The 26,314-nt window shown below is 43.8% G+C and overlaps 1 protein-coding gene across 3 annotated transcripts in view; it reads left to right on the top strand.

Annotated features, from left to right (window-relative positions):
* Nucleotides 1-5,369: 5,369 nt before the first annotated feature.
* Nucleotides 5,370-26,314, top strand: part of PDZD2 (PDZ domain containing 2) — a 91,355-nt gene continuing 70,410 nt past the window's right edge. For all 3 annotated transcript variants that reach the window (XM_061363238.1, XM_061363236.1, XM_061363235.1), the window contains exon 1: nucleotides 5,370-5,510. The gene's annotated coding sequence lies outside the window, so the exon portion shown is untranslated. The remainder of the gene's footprint in view (nucleotides 5,511-26,314) is intronic.

Genomic DNA, 26,314 nt, shown 5'->3' with positions numbered 1-26,314 from the left:
GCTGTGTGAGAGGGGTGAAGCTGTACCCAAGAGACTACTTAACCTGAGATGTGCAAAAACCCCCATGCAATATTTGGATTGCTTTCTAACACTTGAAAATAAAGACTCAGATTCCTCAGTTCTTACTTGAGCTCTTTGCTGAGGTCAAACTGAGGCCATGAATAAATGATGTTGGTGGGATTTTTCCATGTCTATGTGGAAGAGACAGTGCTGTTAGGAGAGCACGTTTTTGAGTAGCAGTGGTTTAGTGTCCTGGATTGGATTGTTAGGCGCCTTTTCTCGAGCATCTGGAGACCTCATCTAGAGTTACTGTTATTTGTCCTGTGAAAATGCTTTGGTAAATATGTGATTCCTCACATTAAGGCTGTGGGAGATCTGTCTGTGGCCAGGTATTGATGATCCAGTAATAATGGATCTAGGTTTTCCTGAATCACCTTGCACTTCCAATTTGATGCAGATCTGCCATGGACATTTGTTAGACTAGCCAGTGTACATAATTTACGTTGTACATAAATTGCGTTGTACATAAAGACATAAAGGTGTACATAATATCATATGCACAAGAACAGATGATACCTGATGTCGTGGCCTTATGTCTCTCTGTATATAGCTAACTCTTCAGCTTATTTGTTTATTTATGGGTGGGATATGTTTGCCTGGCAAGAGCTGCAGTAGCTTGGCCCTTTGCATCATGTGGTTGGGACAATTTTAACCCAGCTTCATGGCATTAAATTTCTTTTCTTGCTAAACCATGGCCTGAAGAGCAGAGTAAATTGTGCTGTGGGTAAGTCCATACACTTGTGGTTGGAGTGTACAAAGCCAGCTTGGACACTTCAGCCTGCAGCATAGGTGTATCTGAGGTCTCTCTATCATAACGTTCCCAGCTCCCATTTGTATGACCAGGAGCCCTTTTGCCACGTCATTGTGACAATGGCTGTGACATACAAGGTTTGTATATGTTCATTAGGTCTCATTGATTACTGTCTGTTCTGAAGACAGATTATTAATTAGCACAGTGAATTGCTGGGGGGTGTGTGTGTAGAGAGTGGTGCTGGTACTTGCTGCTGGAACATCTGGAAGAGATTCAGCAAGGGATGCAGCTGTCTGCTATGTAGTTAAGAATGAGATCAGGTAAGCAGTGCAAAATGAGACTTCTTGTCTACCAAAGGAAACAGAGTTTAGAGCGAGAAATAAGGAAGCCAAATAATCCTCCAGTTTTTAGTATGTTGTTCCAAATGGGCAGTACTGCTAAAGTGAGAGTTGGCTCCCGTGTTATGTGTTTTGGGAGAGAGCTTTCAAATGATTGTGTCAGTATCTCATGTGCTTCCTTTCCAGATTTTTTTTTTTTTTTTTTTTTTTAAGGAATGCTATCTTCTCCCTCCACTTATTAACTCTTCTCTGTGAGGAAAAACCTCAGTACAAATCAGTAGCTAAAAAAAAAAAAAAAAAATAAAATATATAAATCTTTGCAAAGCTGTAACTTTAAGGGATTGCATGCTGGGAATTAGTGTTTGCTTCTCACCTATGGTGATTTCAGGTGTTTTGCAGGTTGGGGGTTACAGTTTGGAGAAACTGTGGCCCTTCAGTCATGGGAAGCCCTGACGCCTGGCTGTTCAAGGATGCAGGGAGAAAGGCCCGTGAGAAAGCCTTTTCTTGTACATGTGCCACTGCAGTTGTGGAGCACAGCTGTGCCAGGTGCTGCCTAGAAATGACACTGCAGTGATGAAGGATTATTTGGGTTATGGAAATGAAAATATCTGGGACTGGACTGTACTGTGGAGGAGGTTGAAGACATGAAATTCCACAGGGGCTTTTTTCCACCTTGTGTTTTCTGCAAGAGAAAGGCAGGCTCGGAGCATAGCTGGGACTAATGGGATCCTGAGCTGAACTTTGCAGCTTTCCCCTACGTCTGGCAGCAGGCTGACCAAAGCCCTGCTCTTGGAGCTGCCTGATTTCAGGGTGTGTCATTGATTTGTTCTGGATGGTGGCAGTTCCTCTGACTTCATTGCAGTTTTTATAAGGGGGGGGGGGGGGGAGATAATTTTTCATCTGTTGCAGAATTGTATTGACTGCATCGTCACTGAATTATCCTTCCCTGATTCTTGTTGAGAAGGAAGCTAATCTGACTTTTCTACGATTCAGGCATTGGTAACTTGCTCTCTTTTTACTCCTCCCCAAGTAAATTCTTGAGGTCTGATTCTACAGAATTAGAGCTAAAATTCTAATTTGCAGAGCTGAAATTCCACCAGTTTAGTTGCACAGGCACTGTTCATGTCATGCTACAAAGAAAATGCAAGAATTTGAGTGCGTCCTTGTAGTTACTAAGCGTTTGCAGTCATGGATAAAATTGGAGGGAGGAGAAAATGCCAGTCTGAGCCAGAGGATGATCAAAAGTCCAAAATGTCTCAGGAGCCTGTGCCTGGGAGAGTTTGAAAATGGGACACTGATGTCAAAGTCACTTTTGTGCCTTCAGATGTGCTGTCCCCAGAGTTCAAAGGAACCCGGAGCAACAGACGAAGCAGGCTGAACCTGGGAATGGCATGGGTTGGGATCAGTTTATAACTGCAAATTGTCTCTTAATTTTCTTGTTGTTATTGTCATGCAATTAAAGTCATGGCCATTGAGCTAAAAGATGAGGGTGTTTAAATGGATTTCGGGGTCTGTAATCGCTTCTGTGATGTTGCTGCCTAGAGGCAGGGACTTGCAAACTGATCTTTCCAATTGAAGGATTATAGCTGAGAAGGGAGTACTGGATTTAAAGAAATAAAAGTTTAAAGCTGTCATATAGTGGTTTCCACTCAGATAAAAAAGCAGAGGATTATAAAGCTTTTGTAAAAAATAATATGGAAAAAAAAAAAGCATTGTTAAAAGACTGACAATAGAAAAGCCACTCTCGGGTAGGAGGGAAAAAGCTCTTGGGACTTGTGTTGTGAAAGGTTCCCCACAAGTATGGGGTGAAGTGAGCTCCCAAAAGGCATGGCAGGCAGCTCTCTGGGCTGTGCATCTCTGAATTTTGCTGCTGAGAGATGTTTTTTCAGCTAAACTAGTTGCTGAGTTGCTGTGTATGGGGCTGCTCTCGGCATCCTCTGCAGCAGCGTAGCCTCTCTAGGCTCAATCTGAGTCTGGAGACTTTATATGCACTCTGTCAGTTGATTTTACTTTTCTTGTTGTCATTAGCTGTGTTTTAGCCCCTCATACTTTAAACAGAAAAGATTCTCCTTATATTTGTGTTGAGGCTTGGAGGTGTTTTTTCCAGCTGGAGGGGAGGCCAGGCTGCCTTGAGGTGGGTGCTGTGGACAAGGGACTTATGACTGAGGTGTAGAAGCGAGAAAATGAGACGGAGAATATGAAAACTTGGAGGCATTTGAAGAAAGGGGAAGTAACATCCTGCTCTCCATGTTTGCCTGATGCTGCCTCAGTCCATGGGGTTGGGAAGAGACTTGGATGATCTTTTCAGACCCTTCCTGTGCTCCTGTGCATTGAACTTGGTGTGCTGTAAGGTGCGAGCCAAGTAGTAGGCCACTCAGGTGAGACAGGGAAACCCAGATTTGTTTCCCTGTCCTTTTGTATGATTCACCCAGGATCAGCTGGGGCCTGACTTTCTAAAAATCAATGGTATTGAGGCATCTGAAGGTTTTTCGCTGTTAGGTTTCTTTGAGTCTCCCTGGGTGAGTAGCCCGTGTTTGACTTGGATCAAAACACAAAGTAGTGTCACAGTCTCCATTACTCCCTGATAAGGGCTGGTGTATGTATTCATGGTAACTGCAAAACATCTGAATTTTGTGATTAAACTTGTTTTCCATTTATGGTAGGATTTTAACATACCACCTCTGTGAAAACAGCTTATTTCACGAATGCGTTGGGACATAAGGATTTAAGGGTGCCTGTAGAGCATTGTGAACTGGAAAGGTAATGGCTCTAAGTATTAATTGTTACAGAAGGAAATGTTTTTTCACTAATTAGCAGAAATGGGTTTAATGAGATAAAGCTGGGTCAGACTGCTGCACAGCATATTCAAGGCTGAGTGATAACCCTCAGTATAAAACACATGCACCTGCACATCTAATTTTGAGATGCAAAAATAGAAGTTGATGCTTTGCTGTGGTTTTCTCCCAATGCTAACTGAATTACTGGGCATTGTGAAAACCTGTGGAAAGGCTATGTGGAAAGAATGCAGCATGGCTCAAAGACCTAAGCCAGCTAGCATCACCAGGGGTTGGTATTTCTGAGGAAGTTGGAATCACTGGGAGTTTGTGGAGGCTGTGCTGAACTAGGGACCATGCATTGTAGGAGACCTGCATGGCCAACATCTGCAGCACCTGCAAGATGCTTCCTGCGTTCACATGAACAGTGTGGATTGCCAAAATCCTTGAGGATATAGCAGCAGTTCAGTCAATATCTGTCTTCATGCTGCTGGCACGGGAGCAGCAGCATTGACCCAAGCAAACCCAAATCCTGTGCTTTGCTTCAGGCCAGAGATCACGGCTGCACAGCCAGCTGTGGAACCTTTTTCTTTGTATTTGGCTTTTAAAATTCAAATGTTTTGGACAGAAACACTGTAGTGCAAGCCTATCTCCACGGACATTAGTCTGCGGAGACATTTGGCAGGAGTGCAGAATATCTGAATGTGGAGTAACTTTTTCAATTTATAAACCCTTATGTAAACACATTGTTTGGATCTTTGAGAATCGATTGTTTAACTTTTCTCTCTATGGTTTGAAAAACAAGAGGGGAAAAAAAAAGCCCTAAGGAAAAAGAAATAAAATACTGCTTATTTTCCTGATGTGTCCCTATAACGCTTTCCAAATGTAAAAGCCTCTTAAGATCTCAAAAAGCAGCCATAGTATTTATACTGCCTTTATGAAAAGACTGATCAAAGGAACACAACTGTGCTTGGCTTTATTTAGCATTGATGACTGCATTAATGTCAGGGCACTTACTATTTTATTGAACTCAAAAGTTTTGGGTTCTGAAAAGCGTAAAGCCATCCAAGGCTTTGGTGTGTGCTCGATTTATATCATATTATGTGCCGTGCTATCACAACATGGTTTGTGCTATGATGGCTGCATTTCTTTGTCAGTCATTTGGAAAGTCTTTGGGGTTTTTCAGTCTTTTTCTTCCTTTTTCTTTTCCCTCGTTTTTGTGTTTTGTTTTGTTTGGGTTTGTTTTGGCTTGTTTTTTTTGGTTTTTGGCTGTTTTTTTTTTTTTCCTTAACCCTGCCAGAAGGGTGTTGAGAATCGGGAAAGTTTGACCTTGCTGGGAATGCCTGAGTTTTCCCTCCATGGGGGAGAGCTGATCCCAGCTGCATTCAGCCAAGCAGCCAATACTCCCTGCACACAGGTGGAAAGAGGTTAAAAGACATTCATGTGCCCTGACTCATCTTGCCCAGCTGCTATGGTCAGGCAGCTTTCTTGGCCACTAAAAAGGCTGTGAAGAGGCCAAGTGAAAACAGACACATGGAAAATCCTCAACAGATGAGCTGAGGGCAGTTTCTGCTGATTCCCACACAGGTATGATACCTTATACCTAAGGGTTTTGATGTTGTGCATGCATATGGGGCAGGAAGGTCGGGTCAGCACCCCTTTGCCTGGGGGTCAGGGTAGAGGAGGGTGCCGCAAGCATGCTTGGGTGAAGAATTTAAAGGGTTATAATACTAAAATGATAGTATGCCAACAAACTGCACAGCTGGTTAAAGCCTGACTTTAAGGGGCGGATCGGATCAGATCAGAAATCTCACTAAAAGGCTTTACATGGGTTTTTATGAGTGCTATTGTCTCATGGATGTGCCTGTGTATGGGAATGGGCAGCATGGTCCAGCTCTGAATATCACTGGCGTGGGATAGCAGCCCTTTGGCATGGCATAGTTCAGCATTTTGTTGTTGAGATTTCTCCTTTTGTAACTGCTGGTCACGTTGGTGGTGAAAGCAGTTCTGCTTTTAAAGCAGACAAAAGCAATTCTTATGTGCTAGGCAAGTTTGAAATAGTTGGGTTTTCCCACATTCTCTGGACTTTAGAGATTGGCTGTGATTTCCCTCCCCCCCAGATGGTCACATTTCTCACTTTATGAATCAGGTATTGTTTTTATTACTTTTTTTTTTCTTTCCTCTAACTGCCTTTTGCCTAGTCATAGTTTGACCTTACCATCTGCTTGGAAGTAAAGTTGATGTGTGAGCCTGAAAATAAAAGGTGACTGATTCTTTGCTAGTCCACTCTTGTACAGGCAGGTTTAGGTAGCAGTGGCTGTGGTGGGTCTCCTGGCTGCAGTTAATGTTGGCTGCTTTGCAGAGTTCTGCTGGTGCTGGTACTGGCTTTGGTAAAGGCAGGGGCAGGATGATCCCCAGCCTAACTACAGGAGCCCTGGTCAGGGGATACGGAGATCACAGAATCACTGGCTGGTTTTGGTTAGAAGGGACCTTAAAGCTCATCCAGTTCCAACCCCTGCCATGGGCATGGACACCTTCCACTAGAGCAGGTTGCTCCAAGCCCCTGTGTCCGACCTGGCCTTGAACACTGCCAGGGATGGGGCAGCCACAGCTTCTCTGGGCACCCTGTGCCAGGGCCTCAGCACCCTCACAGGGAAGAATTCTGAGCAGATAATTCCGGTAACACTCCATGTAGCATGCAGGATCTGGGGATTTTTCCCATTTCTCCCCTGGGAGCAGAGTTGGTGGTCAGGACTTCAGTGGAGCTGCAGCTGTCCCTGCATTTTTTGTGTCTCACCTCTGCAGTGGGTTATTGAGACCAGAGCTCTTTGCAGTGCCATACTTGCAATTTGCAAGGCACTGTGAGGGGACCAAAGGGCAGCCCTGTGTGCTGGGTGCTGTGTGTCCTGCTCCTGGTGCTCCACAGGTGGTGTGAAAGCTGCAAAGGGGAGCTGAATTTCAGGAATGCAGATTGTGCACAGTCCTGGCTGCTGCAGAGTGGAGCATATCCAAAAGCTGGGATTGCCCTCAGTGTCTGCAATGGAGGACTCAGGAGCAAGTGCCCAGAGAGGCTCTGGTTTTCCAACTGTATCCTCCTTGTGCTGCTTTGGCAAGAGATTAATTCACTGCCAATACTGTGAGGTTGTGATTTGGATTAATTTATTCACATTGAACTCATTAAGTGCTATTTGTCATGCATATTTTTGACCAGCAATGAGAAACCTCTGTGATGTAGGTGCCAAAAATGTGCTAACTGACACTGAACAGTGTGCAACAGGGTACAGTGGGATGAGAGGGGAGATCTTTGCTGGCTTCTGACTTACACGGAGTTTCCATTGCAGGCTTCAGCACTCATCTGGGCATGAATTGCAAGGTCTAGCATATGAGTCTGCAGTAGTAGACCCCTTCTGGAGGTGTCATCAGTGATAGGAGAGCAAGTGTTGAACTTCAGTCTTCATTTCTAAAGGTTAAGGACCTCCTTTTGAAATCCTTTGTGACAGGGTCAGTAAATATACTAAAGAAATTAGTAAAATGAGTAATTTTAAGTCAGTAAGTTTATCAATGTGGCATCCCTTCACTGAGTTTGAGTATTGATGATTATATATGAGTTTCAACTGCTGCGTTTGGACTTCAAGCCAGACTGCTACTTCAGGCCTCATGTCCTGGCTTTTAGCTTCTGGTCCAGATCCAGTACATTAGGATTAATATATATATATAGTGGCTAGGGTAAATAGACTTTAAAATATGGTAGATATTAGTGAGATACTGGCATGTTCTGTTAACAGCTCTGTTTCACATATATGCTTAGAGGTCTTGATTTTTAGATAAAATTTAATAAACCATGGGAGGTGACAAGCTTTTATGTGCAGCAGATGGCTTTGTGGCCCATTTCAGAGCTAGCTGGAAGTTTATGCTGGTGGCTACTGGGCAGTAGAGCTGAGGCCCCCATCTCTGCCTTCCTATCCAAAGAGCTGGCTTTAGTTTACAGAGGGAAAGTAAGAATAATGTCCTAAGTAAGTTGAAACTGTGACAACTGCAAATGAAAGTGCAAGTGAAACATGAAATGGTGCAAAATACATCAGTAGGTTTGGTGTGATGGATATGTTCTTTATAGATATTCACCTACTAGGTAAGTCAGCCTACTGTTGCTTTGCTGAAGACAAGTTTCTCTAGGTGGTAAATTCATCCTCAGTCCTTCCAGGGTCTGTGTCTTTTTTATTTCTCAGATGGTGAAAGTAATCCCTGTTCCAAACTTTATTTTGCCTGTGGCAACTGTTCTAAGGCATCGGCTTTGAGCATGGTCCAAAGCTAATTAAATCAAAGGGTATTGATCAAATAGTTGGCTTCATGCTTTGGCTTTGTGCTCTCCCCACTTGAACAAGGAGCTGTATAGCTTCCCTGTTGTCTGCTTACATATTTAGGAGAGATAGAGAAGGAAAGAATAACTTGTATCTCTTTTCCCTTGCAAAAAAAAAAAGGGAAAATGCTAGGGGAGGGTTGCGAACGAAACATTTGGAGAGGAAGCATAACCTCTAAACTGGAAGATACATTAAGATTTTCAAGGGGCAGGAACATGTGGAGTGCTGACAACATCTTTCTCTATTTGCCAATTCATTTCTATAGGGTCCTTGCCAAAAACTTCTCCAAAGTAAGGGGCTTTAGTCAGAGTCACTACAAGGAGGACTTTGTGAGGAAAATGCTGCCCCTTGTCCCCTCTTGCATTCTGGTAACAGAGGCAGCTTAGGCCAGCTCTGTTTTCAGGAACATGTAGTGTCTTGCATGAAAAATGCAGTAACTGCATTATTGGGGTGATTCTACTTGGTCAAATGAAGCATGAGTTTGCAAACAACATGATGAAATGACAAGTCTGGCACTGGCTTGGTGCCATCGAAGTGATAAAAGGCTTCACATTTTACTGCATTGAATATACGTGTTTTATGTATGTAAAGGATAGGTGCAAAATCCAGTAAGGTACAATTTAATCAAACTGTGGGTGTTTGATAACCATTTTGTTAGATTTTTAACTATCCTATAACTTTTATTAATATCTATATTGTTGTCCTGAATTAAATGCCAAGTCTTACATCCTCTTCTGTCTTAGATTTAACAGCTATTCTGTTAAGCATCTCCAGACCCCAGACTTTAACATGGCATCCAAACTGATAGGTAACCAAAACCAGTCCCCCAGCACGCTGCAGAATTTTGTCCATTAATATTATATAGCGTTTGCTTCTAATATATGTTGCATATGTTTGGGCACTGTAGTATCTCAGTCATGTTTATGACTTCATCCCTGTCTGATGCATAAAACATATGGTACTTGTATGGCATCCATATGAGGAGAGTTTATGCACTGTATCTGTATGTGTGTATGTTTCTATATTTGACTGGTGTGAGATCAAATAACCCAGCCAAAGAAAAATTGTCCATGGGAGAGTAAGTGCTACCATATTTCAGAGCGAAAGGCTGTATAACAGGCTAATTTTAAGGTTTTGCATATAACAGACAAAGCTGTTAATAGTCCCTTGGCATCAAGATAGCACCAAATAAAAAGGAGAGGATCAACAGGTGCTTGTCCTGTGGTTTTTGGTATTTTTCTGGTTCTGTTTTTAATACTTTGGTCCTAATGCATAATGGGGGGAGGGGGATCATTGTCATGGAAACAGGGCACAATGGTGATTAAGATGAATGTGGGTCTTTTGTTTCTGGGGTGCATGCAGCTGCTGAAGTGTCTGTTATTATTGTATCTGCTGTGATTTGTTGAGATTATCTTCTGCATGTGACTTCCATGAGCACAGCAAATGGAGACCATGTGTTTTGATACTTCTCATCTGAATAAATGCCAGCAAATAGGAGTCACAGATTTGCTTTAGGGTTGGGGATAGGGGGTTATTTCCATCTTCAAGAAAGTTGTTATGCCAAATTGCTTTAATTCTTTTTTTTGGGGGGGGGTTGAAATTTACTGAGAATTAAGTGGAAGCTGGAAGTCCCTGGGGCAGTTGTTGCTGTGATGGGTGTTGAGGGTGAGGGCTCTGTTATGGCTGGCAGCGAGGACAGTCTTGTGTCTCTTGGTGAATGGCAGCACGTGTCTGAAAAAGATCTGTGCTCTTCTTGGCAAAGCCTTCTGAAGGGCTGTGATGGAGCAGCCGTGGCTCTGAGCCATCACTGCACTCTGGGAAGGAAATCCCATTCTTGTGGGGCAGATGGCAAAGTGCCCGTTGATATTCTGGGGAGGGTGAGGGGTTGTTAAGGTTCTGCTGCTGGAGATTTTGGTATACTGGGACAGCCTTAGGGCTGCTGTAGGGTTGTAATGGCTGTTTGGGAAGATTCACAATAGCACTGAATTAAAGTGCCCATGGCAGAGTTGCTTGGCATACACATATACAGCTTGTATTTCTCTGGCATTGCATGTGGGCCGTCTAATGCCCTTCTGTGTTGCTAGAGGAGCAGAAATGTCCTGCCACAGGGATGCGATCCAGCCCCCTGCTTGTCCAACAAAGAAATTCTTGTCACTAAACAAAAGGCCTTCTTAAGGAATATATAGATGGCCAGAGATCGAATTTGTGCTTCTGTCCATGGAATGAGTCACTGCACTGTTTTTTAATAGAGCCCCTCTGGATTTATGTGGATGCCGCTCAGATTAAACTGATCCAGCGCATGAAATAAGATTCAGTAGTAGTTGTGCCCTGCTGCTGTTCTGCTGCTTGCAGGCAGTTGCTAGTGACAGTCTATTGCTGGCTTTTTCCATGCAGATAGCAGTTGCAAAATATGCTGTGGAGCATCCTCCTTTCAGGTTATGCTGCCTGCCTGTGCGTGTTGCTACTTGTTGTTTTTAAGCAGGCATTCAATACCTGCTATCTTGTTGGTTGTGTTTCATTTAACTGAATTCAGTCTTACGTGAGAACATACTGACAAGTCCAATCAATACTTTCAGTTAAAGTTTAGCAAGGGGAGGGGAAGGAAATTAGCTATGTGACATGTTATAAGCTAATAATGAAGTAGCTGTAATGATTTGTAATGGGAAAGTTTAGTTTCTCCCCTATGTCAGGACTTGCATCTCTTTTCCTGCAGCCACTGCCAGGTTCTGCTCTGAAGTTCAGAAATGTGATTTCCAACACCTTTGGAGCAGGAGATGGCAATTCCCTTGGGGAGGAAAATGAGCTGAAGAGCTGGGGTGCTGTGGGTGGGGCAGGCGATGGAGGAGGAGAAGAGGAAGAGGGAGCTGGTTTGGAGGGAGTGGGAGGGGCGCTGAGTGCTCGGATGCATGCCTGCTGGTCTCCACTGTAAGTAAACCTGCGCGTAAAGCAGATGAATGAAAGTCAAAAGGGGAAAGGAAATTTCTTTTCCTGTGATGCTGTTGCCTTTGATTTCTTTTCTTCTTTTTGTAAGTAGCAAAGGCTTATCTGCCAAATAAACCCATGCTGTAAGAAGCAGAGATGGGCAGAAACTCTTGGAATTAAGGTGCTTTGAGCCTTGCTGTCTGCTTCTCCAGGCTTTGCATGTCTTGTGGGAGTTTGTTAACTTTGTTTTGCTTGACAGCCTATCTGCGTCTAAAAGGGAGGGTTTGCCTCTGGCTGGTGTGCCCTTTGCATTAAATTAAGCAAACCCTCCCCACCCTGTCCTGTAAAAGTTGATCTGGAACAGCTGTATGGTTCATCAGTAGTACAGCAAGTATTTGTTTTACCTCCTTTATTATCTTAACTTCAGAATCATAGAATCAACTAGGCTGGAAAAGACCTTTAAGGCCATCAAGTCCAACCATTACCTTCTTTTTTAAGAAAAAAAAAATCAATTAATTTTCTTTCTTATAAAGATACTTACATTGTTCAGGCACCAACACTCTAATGCCTGTACATAATAATCTGCCAGGGCTGGGAACAGGAAGAGGTATGTCTCACCTGATTTGCATAGTAATAGTCTTGATCTGGTCTGTACTAATTATTTTTTGTTGTCTTTCTTTCTGTATATACCTTTCTACTGGCTTTGGCAGATCTTTGATAGCTCTCTAAAGGCAAGTCAGGTGTACCTTTTCAGTTCTCTCTTCTTCTCAGATACAGACATGTATTTGGAAGAATATAAAGTTCTGCTTCGATAGCATGCATTTATCAATATTTCATGTAGTGTTTTGGGGCCTGAATTTTTTTCCATTTCCTTAAGGAGCGGTAACTAAGGAGTGTTAGAAATCACAGAATCAATTTATATAAATATAAATAATCTTCTTCTACTGCAGCACTTTCAGTGTCTTCTCTTGTTTGTCTGTCTTCCATCCCCTTGCCCTATCTCTCAGTGTTGAATATTCAAACTCTTGATCTGCACATGGACTAAAAATTATTATTGCTTTGAACTTACAAACGAATTAAGTGAATCCCCACATCCACTGAAGGAAAGGAAAATACTCAGTCTGAAATATAATTTGGAGCCTATAGGAAAATGCATCTGATGAAATTTGTGCTAATTCTATAGCTCTGGTACCAAAGCACCAGCTCTGTTATTGTCAGGAGTATTGCATGTAAGCTCTGTATTTTAATAGTAACTCAGTGTGGCTAATTAGTTTGAAGGCTCTTTGAAGAGCTGATGTACTGACTAAATAAGCTCTTATTTTTCAAAGCAACAAAAAGCACACTTAATTCACAGAGCTGATAGTTGTAAAACTGCCTTTGGTTTGCATGCTAGGAGCCAGTGTGAAGCCCAAGCGTGCTTGCAGTCAAGTTTGCTCCAACACTGTCTGCTAGGATTGGTGTTAGTGTGCTTGAGGGAGGTTTCTGTATCTTTGGCCCAGTAGCACAGCATAAATTTGTGCCACTGGGGTTGATGTGTCCGGGAGGAGGATGTCGTGTAATGAATGCTCCCACACCATTGAAATCAGTGGCAGTATTATCCATCTCTCCTCTGTTTGCAGGCAGGTTCAATCCAATAATGAAGAGCAGCTTTGGGTTTCTAACTAGATGACATGGCTAATCCTGAAGCATGTATAAAGCGGCCATAGTTATTAGGAGATTTGTGGCTTTGAAAGTTCGGATTCCCTTAGTGCAGTTTGTTAATGGCAAGGATTTGCGGTAAGTGAATAATAGATGAAAGTCATCAAAAGGCTTACAGGGGATTTCTTGTGACGTGGTGCTGCTCTGTCTGATGCCAGAGCTGGAATGGGGGTGGGGGGGAAATAGGACAGTGATTTAATATTTTGTGTTGCTCTGTGAAACTGAGATTGTGTGACGTATTGGGAACTACAGCCACAGTGCAGAGCCATGTAGAGTTAATTCTGTTCGATGTGGCATATCTCTGTATGCTCCCAGGGTTATTTTAACCTTCAGAACCTTTCCTGTGAGCTAGGCTGCAACCCCAATGTGGTCTATAATAATGTGTTATGGGGTGGGATCCTTTCCCAGCGTGCATCTTGGGCAGGACCTTGGTAGGAGGGTGCCCCTGTTTGTGCTTCTGTGTTAATAGATTCAGTCCTATCACTGGGCTTGGGTACCCACGGTCACCTTGTGAATGGCAGCATCAATCTTGTCTTGGAGGCTGGGACAGGGCTGTGGGAAGCTTCTTCCTGAGCCTACAAGGAAAAGAAAGCAATGAATAACCCCTCTTGTCACAGTGCAAGGGAGGTGTGAGGGGTCTCAGGGACACCTTTAGGAAGAAAAATCGTGGGGTGGTATCCTGACATGGCTGATGGACAGTGACAGCTTACAGTCTCTTTTATTTTTTTAATAAAAAAAAGGTATATATTTTTAACTCTGCTGCCATGTCCTAGGTAGGATTACACCTATGTTACCTTTGGCAGCGTCTAATGAAGCTGCAACTTGGGCCAAATCCTGATGAATTTGGCTTGAGGGGGGTGATTTGTGCTGGGAAAAGCCGGTTATGTGCATAGATGCAGAAGGCAGAGTCCCATTCACTCTCCCCACTGTGAAAATAATGTTTGCTTTTGGGGATGCTGCTGGGGCCTGACCTCCCCAATGAAGACAGTGTCTGGGGTTGCAGCCCCTGTTGTGGCTTGCCAGAGGGGTGCTCATATCTTTTGTAGCTAGCAGAGTGGTTGCTGCAGGCTGCAAAACCTGTGTTAAGTCCAGCAATTCTGTGTGTGCAGTGCATTTGTTGGGAAGTTGAAATCATCTTCAAACACTAATCCACTGGCCCTCTGAGGAGGGCATCTCTGTCTTGTGTTGCAAAACCAAGTGAAAGTTAGGAAATGATTATTGTTGCTGCCATGTGAGTTTGTTAATTCTTCTCCCTTTTGGCCTCTCTGTGTTAAAAACAGAAAGGGGGGATGTAATTAGAAGCTGGTTTTATACTGTGAGCATCAGAGGAAAGAGGTGAACGTACTACAGACAGGCACATGTAAACCCGGCGTTGCCCAGCTCCTGCCTTTGCACACTCTTTTGTTGCACTCTTCTGGCTGTAGTTCCTAAATTTACTTGAGTGATGGAGTCTGGGGGCATGTGATGTTGATGGGGGTATCACCCTGTGAATGGTTGTCACCCAGGTGGGGAGGATTTTCTCTGCCTGGGTTGGTGCCAGCTTCTGCGTGTTGATAGTTGCCCTTGTTTTGCTGGTGATCTGCATCTACCTGGGCATCCTGAGTGTCCGTGAGTGAAGCGCTTGGATGCAAAGCAATGCACTTGCCTGGGCAAAAATAACCCCAGCCCCATAATGCCAGCCCAGGAGCTCGAATGGGAAATGTTTGTGCTCATGGAGAACTGTAAAACTGAATGAGTATGGGCATGGTTTGCTTTTTTTAGAGAGGGCGAGTCCTTTATTCTGCCAAATGTCAGGAATATCAAAGATGTATTTAGGCAGTGGGAGAGGAAGGATTCAGTGTGACTGACAGAAAGTGTTGAGCAAGAGAGGCTGTGCTTTGTGCCGGGTTATTATGGTTTGAAACCTGTCGCAGCATGCAGAGGAAGCACGGTTCAGCAAGCCCATAGTTAGAGCCGAAAGCAGTTCATCCCTGGGATTTACTGTATGCACAGCCTGTCGTCATGGCCAAGAGCAAAGTAGGGATGTTAAATAAACCTCCTGTCCCCACAGGCAGTGGTCCTCAAAAGACAAAAATATCCTTTGCGAGGGTGGCTGTGAGTGAAACGAAGGCCTGGCTGGGAGGAACAGGGGGCTGGAGGGAGATTGGCTTGGTCTTGAGCCCTCAGTGAACATGGCAATGGGTAATAGCATTGTTCGGGGAGCACTGAGGGCCTTGCTGCTGTGAGCACACTTGTGGAAAATTCACTCCTTTTCCCTTCTTCCCCAGGCCTCCTGCAGCCTGAAATCTGTCCTAATGTCACAAAAAATAGCATGTATCTGTGTGTGTTTGTGTGTCTGAGTTACGGCTCTTTTTTTCCCATTATTAGGGTTTTTTTTTTAATAGTGTTGTCAAATTGAACTTTCAGACTTTTCCACTGCTCCAGTGGAGGATTAAGGGTTCTGGTTTTTTACTGTTAGTAGAATTTCTGGCTTTGTAAGCTTCATGGTCATATCACAAGCTCTGAGGGTGCTGTATGGCTGGCATTGCCCCCCCTTGGTAAGGAGGGAGCAGCTGATGAATTAGCTAAAGAATTAGTTTTCAGTATTAGAAAGAATCCTGGAAAATAGTGAAAATCAAGCAATCTTTTGAAGGCAGATAGCCCTTGCTTCTAAAATTGGACCTCTCAAATAAATTGAAGCAGTGAATTTGTTCGTTCCCTCTCTGCCCCCCAGCAGCTGTGGGGTTATTAGAAGCCTGGCCTCTTCCTGTTAATAGGGCTCCTCTCAGGAGCTCAAGCAAGCTTGCAAAAGCATTGGAAATAAGTCTCTTCTAACCCAGCACACCGCTTCCTGCTGTAAAATAGACTTGATTAAATTTTCTGGCTCTCATTTTCATTGCTTGCAGACATCCAAAACCTTCACTTTGCGGTGGAAAGCGGTACTTTGGGAATTAGAACTAATGTTAAAACCTAAAGAATGTGATTTGCCAGAACAATGTTGCAGAGATGTGTGTATGTATAATATATATGCTGGTTGGTTGTTTTTTTTTTTTTTTCCATTTAAAATACCATTGTAAAACTTTGCTTCTTAAATAAAATCAATGGGATGTGTTTTTTCTCCTCTCTTTTGGGCATTTGTGATAATTTATGAATAGGGAAAAATAGGAAGTTTTATCCCAAAGGGGTGATTTCGCCCATTACATTGCAGCTGCAAGAAGCATGAAGGAACTGAGTTTGTCTAGCCTTTCTCTGATCTGGCACTGCCCAACGCTGCTGTACCAGCTCTGGCTGGGGGCACAGGCCGTCCCTTGTGTGCTCACAGACCTCCCACCAGCGAGCTTTGTGCCACGGGGTTGTCACATTCACCCATGGAATTTTTTTGTGGGTGGATGTGACAACACATTGTGATGATAGCACACCTATCTGGGTGCTGCGTCTGTGCAAAAGTCCTGAGTTATGATGGAGGATAGCTCCCATGCTTAGCTTCCCATTCAGTTCTGAGTACAAACTGTTTCTCTCAGGTGAATACTTCTGTCTGTCACTGCTACCTGATATCATTGGAAACTGAAGGCAGAATTAAGTAATAGATTTGCAGGGAGGAAGAGGTCAGGATGTGAGCTGGATGCTTAGAAAGAACTTGTTTAGAGTGGTGGTCCTACGATGGCCTGGATAGAAGGTGGAGAGCCCTGGAAATAAGGTAGTGAGGTGTTAAACACAGTGACAAGATTTAGGCACTCAGAGTGAGGCGTGAGAGGCATTACATGCTGTATATTCTTTTTACGTCGGTCAGACGTGGGTGACTTTTGACCCTTTCCTTTTCAATTCACGTGAAGCCAATGTGCTTTCCAGTTGGGTGATTTATTTCATGTTTTGCAAATGTGATCTTGCTTGGGCTTTTGGGTATGAAGAGAGTCTTACAGCTTGGTAGGAACAGCACGGTTGCTACTTCGTCAAGGCTGAAAATTTACAAACAAATAGTACTTATTGCAAATCAATCTGAAATAAAGTAATATCTTTATTTTGACGTAGTCTCTCAGTTTGAATGTCAAAGCTCCAGTGCCTCTTAATTCACATTTCTGTGATTTGTTGTCTAATTCAGAAGCATTGTTTATAAAAATGCCCAACATCTGAACTAATGGTAACAAGCTGTACCTCTGCAATTGACATCATCGGTGAAGACACTTTGAGGGCTAACTTACAGCAACTTCTTCAAAAAGTAAACAGGAATTCTGTTTGTATTCCAGTGTGTGTGCTGGGCGTTCCTGTGAGCAAGTCTTGTCTTTCTGAGTCCTTGCACTTCTTGTGAAGCAGAATGTCATGCATGGACCTAATAGGTGACAGCCCTGGCCTTTTCAAACTTCCTTCAGAGGAATACATTGGAGAATACTTTTGTTAGGGGCATGGAGCAATTACCCCATGTCTACATCAGGCAGTAGTGTAGCCCAAAAGGGAGGGGTCTGCATTATGAAGCTGTTGAGCTGAGACCTGACCTCCACACTATGGTTATTTTGGGGCTTACTTTGGATTAGTTCTGGTGTGTGGTCCTGTGGACCAAATGCTGATGGACATTCAGCTGCAACGCATAGCACAGCAATCAGAGTGAGCTGACAGTGCTCCTGGCACACATCTTTCTCTTGAATTTCGTTTGAGAAGAACCTGGTGGAAGCTTGCACTGGCATAGGAAGCAAAGCACAGTCGTAGGGAAGATGAAATCTGCTTCAGAACCACTCTTGATTTGTACTGAACTGGTACAATAGACCCTGCTGATGGCAGCCATTATCCTGGGGGTATTGGGAGGGACAGTGGCTAGCAGGCATTCTGAAGAGTGAATATCCCCTTCCATGTGCAGGTTTTTTTTCCCTTCTCTCCATGCTGCAGTAACAAGGCTTTAGATTAACTGCCCCATGCTATGTTAAGAGTCCAGTAAAACCTTGCCTGAAGAGGGCAGGTACGTTTTGGAAAACAGTATTTGGTAAAAATGGACTACGGAGAGTTTCTCCATTGTTGACAGTGGTGATGGTTGGATGTGGATTTAGTGACACGAATGTACTCATTCACACCTATGTAGCAGCTGCATTACCAAGAGGCATGAGGCAACTGAGTTTGTCTAGCCATTCCATGTCCCCCAGGGGAGGGCACGTCCAGCCCTGGGGCCAAGAGGAGGAAGGATTGATGCCTTCTTTGGCAATAGCATAGGAGAGGTGTAAAATTTGACCTGTCTCCAAGTCCTCAAGAAGAGAGGAAGTGCATAAAGGGTGATTGGGAATTAAGAATTGATTGCACAGGGTGCCAAACCAAAAGATTGTGCTTGTAATGTCTGGAGCTTCAGGAGCATGTCTTCAGAACGGCAGGAAATTTTCATGGTGGGAAAGACTGCATCTGAACAGCAGTAACACAGCATGGATCGAGTTGTAATTGCAGGTGCTAATGCCCAGTTGTAACTTCATCGTTTTGGCCTGTTGCAGAGAAGGTAGAAAGCTAGTAGTTATAATTTTTAAACTGGCAATTATTCATCTTAAATTGCTCACTTTTGTAACTGGAAATGACACTTGTGAGCATGGCCACATAGCCAGCTAAATGTCTGTTTGCAGCAGAGCTATGTACTAACAAATTGGAGCATTCAGTGCCGTGCTGGTTTGACTGGATTAGGCCAGTTCTGTTTGTACACTCTGCCGCTAACCAAGGAAAAAATAGAATTTGTCTCTTTAGTACCCATTAGTGTGTTTCTAGGACCCAGATCCCAAAAGGACTATGTCTGTGTCTCAGGACTTTTAGGTGCTGTTGTGAGAGATATGTGTTTAGAAGGATCGGGTCCTTTGTAAAGCTTGAGTACAAAATCTCTGCAGTCTAAATGCAATGTCACTGCTCTATTCACAGCTGATAAATCAACAAATCCCAAAGGATTTTAAGATAACTGCAGTTGTGTAATCTGTTAGATTTAGGATGTCAGAGTTTGGAGGGTTCCTTAGTTGTGGAGAGTCTGTGCAGCTCCTCAGATCATCCTCTTCAAGTATTTGTTCTGGGAGGGTGTCACAAAATGAAAGGGTTAGGGTCACTCAAAGAAGAGAGGAGAGTGCTCAGTGTGGCTGTTGACATCCTTCACCCATTTTCTGAGTGTTTTGGAGGTCCCTGCTCTGCTTGTCACTCTCCGCAAGCCCTGGGCATACTTCTGAGGTATCTCTATAACATGCATGGCAGGAATGTGGGGTTTATGCTGTGCCAGCATAATTACAAGGATCTAGCATGTTTCCTTTCCACACCTGCAATGGGGATGTGATTCAGCTGGGCTCTGTTATCTGCATCAAGGGTGTCTGCCCTTTTGGTTTCTGAAGCAGGAGGTATGCATGCCATCCCACTAAAGCCAGCCAGTGCTTCTGTCTGCACCAAGTAGGCAACTCCCTTCCCTGGGGCTGCAGCCCCAGGACTTGGGGCTGTTGGTGACACGCTGTAGGTAGGTGGGAGCTGCTGGTGGGAACGGAAGTGTTGTCCCTTGCCACTGCTGCCCTCCTCTTCTGTCCCTGCCTCTGCACTCCTGTGGCCAGATCAGAGCACTGGGCTGGGCTTAGACTCCCCATCTTGAGGTCTGAGTGTTTGAATTCAGTTTGCTTTGGCTGGCTTAATTTGAAGCTGGATCAGTTCCCTCACTGTTGCTCAAATGACTGTGCCAGCACCTGAGCAGGGTATGGGGTGGGAGGAAAGCCATGGTGATGTTTGGTCTTGGCTGATCCCACAAGTTAAGGGGGTTGTGAAACTGTAATACTTAAAGGCTTCACCAATGGCTTCACCACCTTAGACCTTGCAGCAACTCTGTGAGACAAAACATGTTGTTGGCACTGGAAGGAGTTGCCTGAGGTGCTGCAAGGAAACTGTAGCACAGCAAAGGAAAAGGAATTAATTTCTCCCAAACTCAAAGCCATATCATTGCATCAATACCAGGTAGAATGAGGTGTCTCACCAGGCTTTAGTCATGGTCCTGTGTCATAAGGCTCTATCTTATCTTCCAGCAAAAGACGCAAGCAGGCAGTGAGCCCACAAAAACACAGCAGCAATCCTCCCTCCGCTCCCTTTCCTGAGAGTTTGGGATTTCATGGTGGGCAAAGAGGTCTTGTCTGAGACCTCTTGCTTAGCCTTAACAAAGGTGTGTTTGCCCAGAGGCTGTTCAGCACTTGACTCTTTGTTCCTGTTGGTCTTAAATTCTTGGTGTTTTGGTTTCTCTGATGAACAGTGTTCCTTCCCATCTGTTTGCCTTTCCATGATGTTGCTGTGGTGTTGTATTGTACACATACCAGCAGCCAGCCTGCAAGCAGCTTGAGCATCGCCACGGTGAGCACAAACAGTGTGATGCTCAAAACTACAGGCAGTTTTAATCTAGCGGTGGGCGACTGGGTCTAATCAGTACCAAACATGCATGTATGGACTTACAAAACACCACAGAAATATACATTGAAATTTAACTTCTGAATTCATTTTTCCTCCAAGATTTCAGTAGGTCTAGTTGCATTCCTTGCTGCAAATTTAGCAGTGAAAAATATACCACAGACAAAAAAAAAAAAAAATGGATTCAGAGATTTGTTCTCTAGAGAGACACCAATTTGGGTATTGTGGTGTAGAAACCCACAGCCTCAGTGAGACTTGGGGAGGTGCTGCTTAACCTTGGCCAGAAGATGAGGGTTGCTCCTCATCCTCAAAAGGGAGCTGGGAGCCCTTTGCATACCCTGGGCTGTTTGAATATGCTCCCTGAGTGTTATTAGCCTCTCTGCTCCATGACTGACTTTTCCTTTGCTCTTTTCTGCCTTTGCTGGTGTTTATTAAGGGAGGCAGAGAACACTGTGTCCCTTGCATGTGCCATCGCCCACAGAGCCGGGGGCAGGAAAGGGCTTGTCAATGATGAGATGCTGGGTAGAGCTTGTTGCTGATGTGCTGTAGCTCTGTGCCTGTAAGAGTATGTTGAAGTAGCAGCAGGTTTACCAACACCTTTGGATTCTGCTGAGGTAAGTTGTGATTGGAGAGCTTGGTTCCTGTGGTAGATGGAGTGCCATGGGGTGTCCCTGTAGCCCCAAGGAGGGGAAACCTCTTGCAAGCTTGGCACTAGGAAGGTTTGCCCAAGACTTTGTAGCTTGGTGTTTGCCTTTGCCTGAATGCAACTAAGGGAGTCTTGGTTCCTGCCCTAAGACATGGCAATGTGTGAAAACTACCCCGTGGTGCTTGCCAGAATCTGTCCTCAGTGGTCTGGGTGTTCTTGCACAGTGAGGGCAGCAAGGTTTGTTTCTTGAGGAGCCATGTGCCCTTCCATCAGTCACTATCTGTTAGTCATTAATTGACCCTGCCTTACCTGAGAAGCAAGTTAGCTCGTTTGCTGGTGTCATGGAGAGATAGTTTGTTAAGTTTAGCTTTTAAAATCCCCTTTGGGGCTCAGTTCTGCAAGGATTTGTGCTGCCCTTCATCTTTCCAGCCTGAAGAAGATTGAGTTTCAAGACATTTTACTATGCCAGAATCTTTCAGAGGAAAGCCTAAGAATTAGTGGTCTGTCTGTCCTGCTAAGGACATTACAGGTCCCAGAGGAGGAGTGGGGGGGACTCTGCAAGCAGTCCTCTTGGCTGAGGTTTCTTCTTTGTGCCCTGGTGAGCTGCACAATGGGCTGGCTGGTGAGATGTCAGTGATGCTCTGTGTGTATCGTTCCCAAAGCACTTTCTGATCTATCAGGATGAAAGGTTCTGGAGAAATGCTAAATAGTACTATTAGTGTAACATAAACATACTTCTTCAATATTTCGGATCCTAAAGTGGATCCAGATGCTTTTCTAATGGCTGCTGAATCTGCTTTGGTTTTTCTGTAGTGTAGTGTGGTTGTCTGCATTAGTTCAAGTGAGATTGGATGTGACAGAGGGCTTGTTGCAGCATGCTCTTGTCAAGTCTGCAAGCCTTTATACATGCACACACACAGATATATATATATATATAGATAGATAGATAGATAGATATAGATATATAAATGATAAAACAAATGGCTTACTCCAAGATAGGATTTCCAAGTCTGACACTTCACACGCATGCCGATGAACTTGGAATAAACTCAGTGAGTTTATCAGTTTTTATGATCACAGCAATCATTTCAGCTGTGTAGGGGAGAAGTGTATTTGGCTGTGTAAGTTGAAGTCATCTCCAAAAGAAGTGGAAGAGTCCACCTCTTGGTAGCTCTGATAACAAAAAGAGTATTAAATGCCCCCTTGATACAAGCCACCAGTTGCATTTTCCATCCTGTCGTTGAGTTCTGTAAGAGGTAACTTTCCAGCTCTTTTTCAAGTGTAGTTTTCCTTTGGTTTTAAGGTTTATTAACATTTTCATGGTTTCGCTCCTACAGAGAACAAGTCTGCCCCACTGCTTAAGGTGGTGTTTTATACGGGCTGGGGTTTTACCACTGCTGGTGCCAGGGTGAGATCAAAACAGCAGGAGCAGCTGGGTGGTCCTTCCTTCTGAGCATCCCAGTGGGAGGTGGTTCCAAGCTGATGTTTCAGTGATGTTTAGGCCCTGCCTGGGGAGATGCTGCTGCAGCATTAGGGGACTCCAAGCTGTGCTGAGGAGACATGACACTACCTTGCAAAGAATGGCAAATGCAGAAAGTGTGGATGGGTGTTTTGCTGGTAAAATGTTATGATTTAGTGATTAATACTAACAGATGTATGATCAGCTAGTGAAATCTCTTGCATTCGTAAAATCAGTGATGGTAGAATTTCTTATGTGTTGTCATCTGCTGGCTCTAGGAGTAACTGCCCAAGGCTTCTTAGCTGGTGTATAAGATCCAGGGCTTTCACTAAATCCTACTCTATCCCCTTCAAACCAAAATGGAGAAAAGTAAGTTTTAGAGTTTCAGTTTTCATTAAATTTGGATCAATCAAAGCTGCATTAGGGACATTTTTGCTCCATGCACCTTCTCAATCCAAGCTGGAGACCGTGTTCAAACTAAGAGACAGCGTGGAGGTTGCAGCTGATTCCCCACATCTGTGCTAAGAGCCGTGTGTACTCATCAGCTCTAATCATGCCTGAGACACGTTTGGTGTATTGATTGCTAAAATCTCTGTGAGCGCTCTACAGGGACCAAATCTAAAAAAAGAGTTGTCTGCATCGTGCATATGAAACCTTCTGAGACATGGGATTTGGGGTGCTGTATAGCTTTTGCAGTTTTATTCAGTCTAGAGGCTGTATAATTACATTTTATTGAATCCATCCCGTTACTCCCTTCTGGCGTGGGATGCTCCTGGACTGATAGAAAGTAATTAAAAATCTGAAGGTTCTCGCTCCTTTAATACAACTTTTCCCATCTTTCATCCAGTGTTGAGAGGGTGCTATGCTTTCCTGAGGTTTTTTTTTTGGCTTCCTACTTCAACAGGGGAAGAAATGTCAAAGGAAAAGAAAGTAGGCAGCACGTACTTAGCAGAACTTAAAGGTGGCTCAGGCTCCTTGGTTAACCTCCTTTTCTTAGAATGACCACAAGTTCTTGGAATATTAAGTTTCCTATCTTGTTGTATGAGTTTGGTATTATAGCAGCGCTGATTTTCCAGTATAAGATGTCTGGTCTTCGGTTCAAAACAGACTCTGAGATACTGATGCCCCTTACTGCATCACTGGTACTAGCTGGATTTACCCTGTCTAGAAATACCTGACTTCATCTGATGCATGCAGTCACTTGCTGCCATGCAAGGGTAATGGCTCGCTGACCCATGGAAGGCTTCTCTTTTTTTCTTTTTTTTTTTTTTCATGGAAACTTATTGTGTGCTTTGAACTGCTAAGAAGTACTCAAGAAGACATAAACCATGAGTTACTACAGGCTGCACGCCTGGAACATGCAGGCCACCTCAACATATGGAGTAAATCAGTACGCCTCCGCTGACTTCAGTGCAGCTGCATCTATTACAGCTCACACTAACCCTGCTCCAGACTGTAGGGATGTTCATGATCTGTGAACAGTGAATATTAAAAAACCTCCCTTCTTTCTCTCCTTTTCATAGCTTTACACTTGATGAACTGTATAAATGTGCTACGAGTGGAGGTGAAATAATAAATTATTTTTGCCTGTATTCAGATTACTTTATTTGGACATGCTCTAAGTTCTTTCTCATTCCCCGTAGTTCCTAAATCAAGTAGTTGATTAATGCAAGCACTTGGTTACTGGCACTCAAAAATACATCAGTGATTAGTTCAGAGGTAGAGATTGGTGTTTAAAAAAACTCCAAACACCATATATGCACCTGCACGAAAACAAGTCAGGCAGAACTGACTCTGCATAAAAACAGGGTGGGCAGCACCCTTGTAAGCCACAGGACTGTGGAAGAGGAGCTGCTTTTCTGTTTACGTGTGCCAGGAGAAGCAGTGCTATCAGGCTTATGGGTGATGGATCAGAGTGCAGTGGTATTGCTGCAAGCAAAAGTCATGAATTTTAATCAACTTTACTGGCTGCCTTGAAATTTGAGTTGAAAGATAAATGTGAAAAACAGGCAGCCCATATTGTTTCTGGAACAAAACTGCCCCTTTCCTGTTGATTAAAAGATTTTTTTTTTTCTTTTAACTTGATAATCAGAAATACTTCTATGTTAGTTCTGGGTGGGTTTTGTTTTGTTTTTTTTTTTTAGGCTAACCCTTTAGGTCTTCCTAGCTCTGGGTGCATCCCTGAGCCACCCAAATGGCTGACCGTGGCTCCAGAGACTTTCCAACCAGTGGGGCTTGATGGCTGTCTGCGTTCAGATGTTTGAAAGAAGATTGTCTTAGGGTGTTATTTAAATATTCTTAATGTTTAAGGAAAAAGAAAAAAAAAAAGTGTGAGGGGAGAAGACTTGCCTGGTGAAAACTGCTGGGTGGACCATCCAGGGAGTAGGAGTCTGGTTTATATTCACTGGGGAAATTTGGCACAGCCAACATACTCATCCTCCTCCTCTGTTGCTCCAGGGCTGCTTCTGAAGCTATGTAGTTGCCATATTCATCTGGGCATTGGTCTTCCTAATTAAATACAAGTGATTTGAATGCTGGTGGTGTCTGCAGGGAGCATCTAAGCTTTGGGAAGCGGACTGAAACTTGTAGCTCATGTCCTTAGAGAGGAATACACACACACGATGTCATTTCCAGCCACTGCCAGGCTGGTCCAGATTACTTTGACTAATTGAGAGGGCTTTCCTTACTCCTCTGTCCAGAAGTTTGCTTCAGGGGTTATCATAGCCGCTTTTCCTGTTTTGCCATTAAGTCACCTCTTTGTGGAAATAAGTTTGAAGGGTTCTGTTAAAGGCCAAACAACTTTTAAGAAAGGAAAGGGGAAAACCAGCCTACAAGCCACCAGGGAAAAAGAAAAAGTTGTTGGAGTATGCCTGAGTCACACTGCTCTTCTGTCTGCCTCAAGTGCTGTGTTGTTTTCTCTTATGATCTTCTGTGGTCTAACTCCACACCTAGTTTCTCATCTCCCTGATAACTGCAGGTTCAGCAACTGCTCTGTATTAATGAAGAGCTCATTTCAGCTGCAGCAGAGGCTTATTCAATCCTCTAGGAAATCCTTGCTGCTTTCACTAGTGAGAAAAACAGTATGTTTTGGGGCCTAAATGAGTGTGAAAGGGCACATACAAACCTGCAAAGTACAAATTCCAGCTTGTTTGTACTCTTGAGTTGGTTACACCCTTGGCTCAGAACCCAAATATTTCAAGAATTTGGGTTGAGGTGTATCCTTTCCCAAAAGAGGCATGAAGTTAGAGTCCCCTTTTGCATCAATGGGTGCAGTTTCTGTAAGGTCACTGAGTATTTGCTTGAAGCAGGATGTTAATTCTTGTAAGGCATGTCCAGAGCCTTGGGGAGGGGAGGTGATACTTTGCTCCACTATAAGAACTTGGTGGCCGCTTCTCGCACAGTTGAGGTGACTCGGCTCTTGCTTTGATATGTGTGCTGTAAAGGAAACCCACCTTATTTCCAGGTCCCTTTACGGGAGCTGGGATGCCTTATAGTGCCATGCTTTGCTGTAAGTGCTATGCCTGCTTACCCCAGTGACTGATTTATTAATGTTTTTCTCCCTGAGGCCTTCAAAGCATGTACGTACACTGAAGCAGAAGATGAGTTTCACCAAGGAGGCTCATTTCAGATGCAAATGCTCTATGGGCTGCTGCACAAATGAAGCCTGCCTGATTTTATAATATTGTTTTAAATTGTTTATTTATTTTAATGTCCCATTGTAACTACTCTCTGCTTTGCTTTTTTTACTCCACCTTTCTATGTTGCCGTGCTGCTGGTCTGGGGGTTGAGTGGTGGGAACAGGTTTGGTGGCATTTACCAGTTGTCCTATTATGCTGTGGTGGGATCAGCATGGATGACTGGTAGGGCTGTTATTATTCCCGATATTATTACTGGTACTATTTCCCTATGATACTGAAGGGAAGAGAGAATTTGCTGGTGCCTCAAGGTGTCC

Source organism: Neopsephotus bourkii, unplaced genomic scaffold, assembly GCF_033783945.1.
Source record: "Neopsephotus bourkii isolate Nb327-2 ecotype Australia unplaced genomic scaffold, CSIRO-AGI_Nbou_v1 NB_1148, whole genome shotgun sequence".
NCBI lineage: Eukaryota > Metazoa > Chordata > Aves > Psittaciformes > Psittacidae > Neopsephotus > Neopsephotus bourkii.
This window is presented reverse-complemented; position numbering and strand designations above follow the sequence as displayed.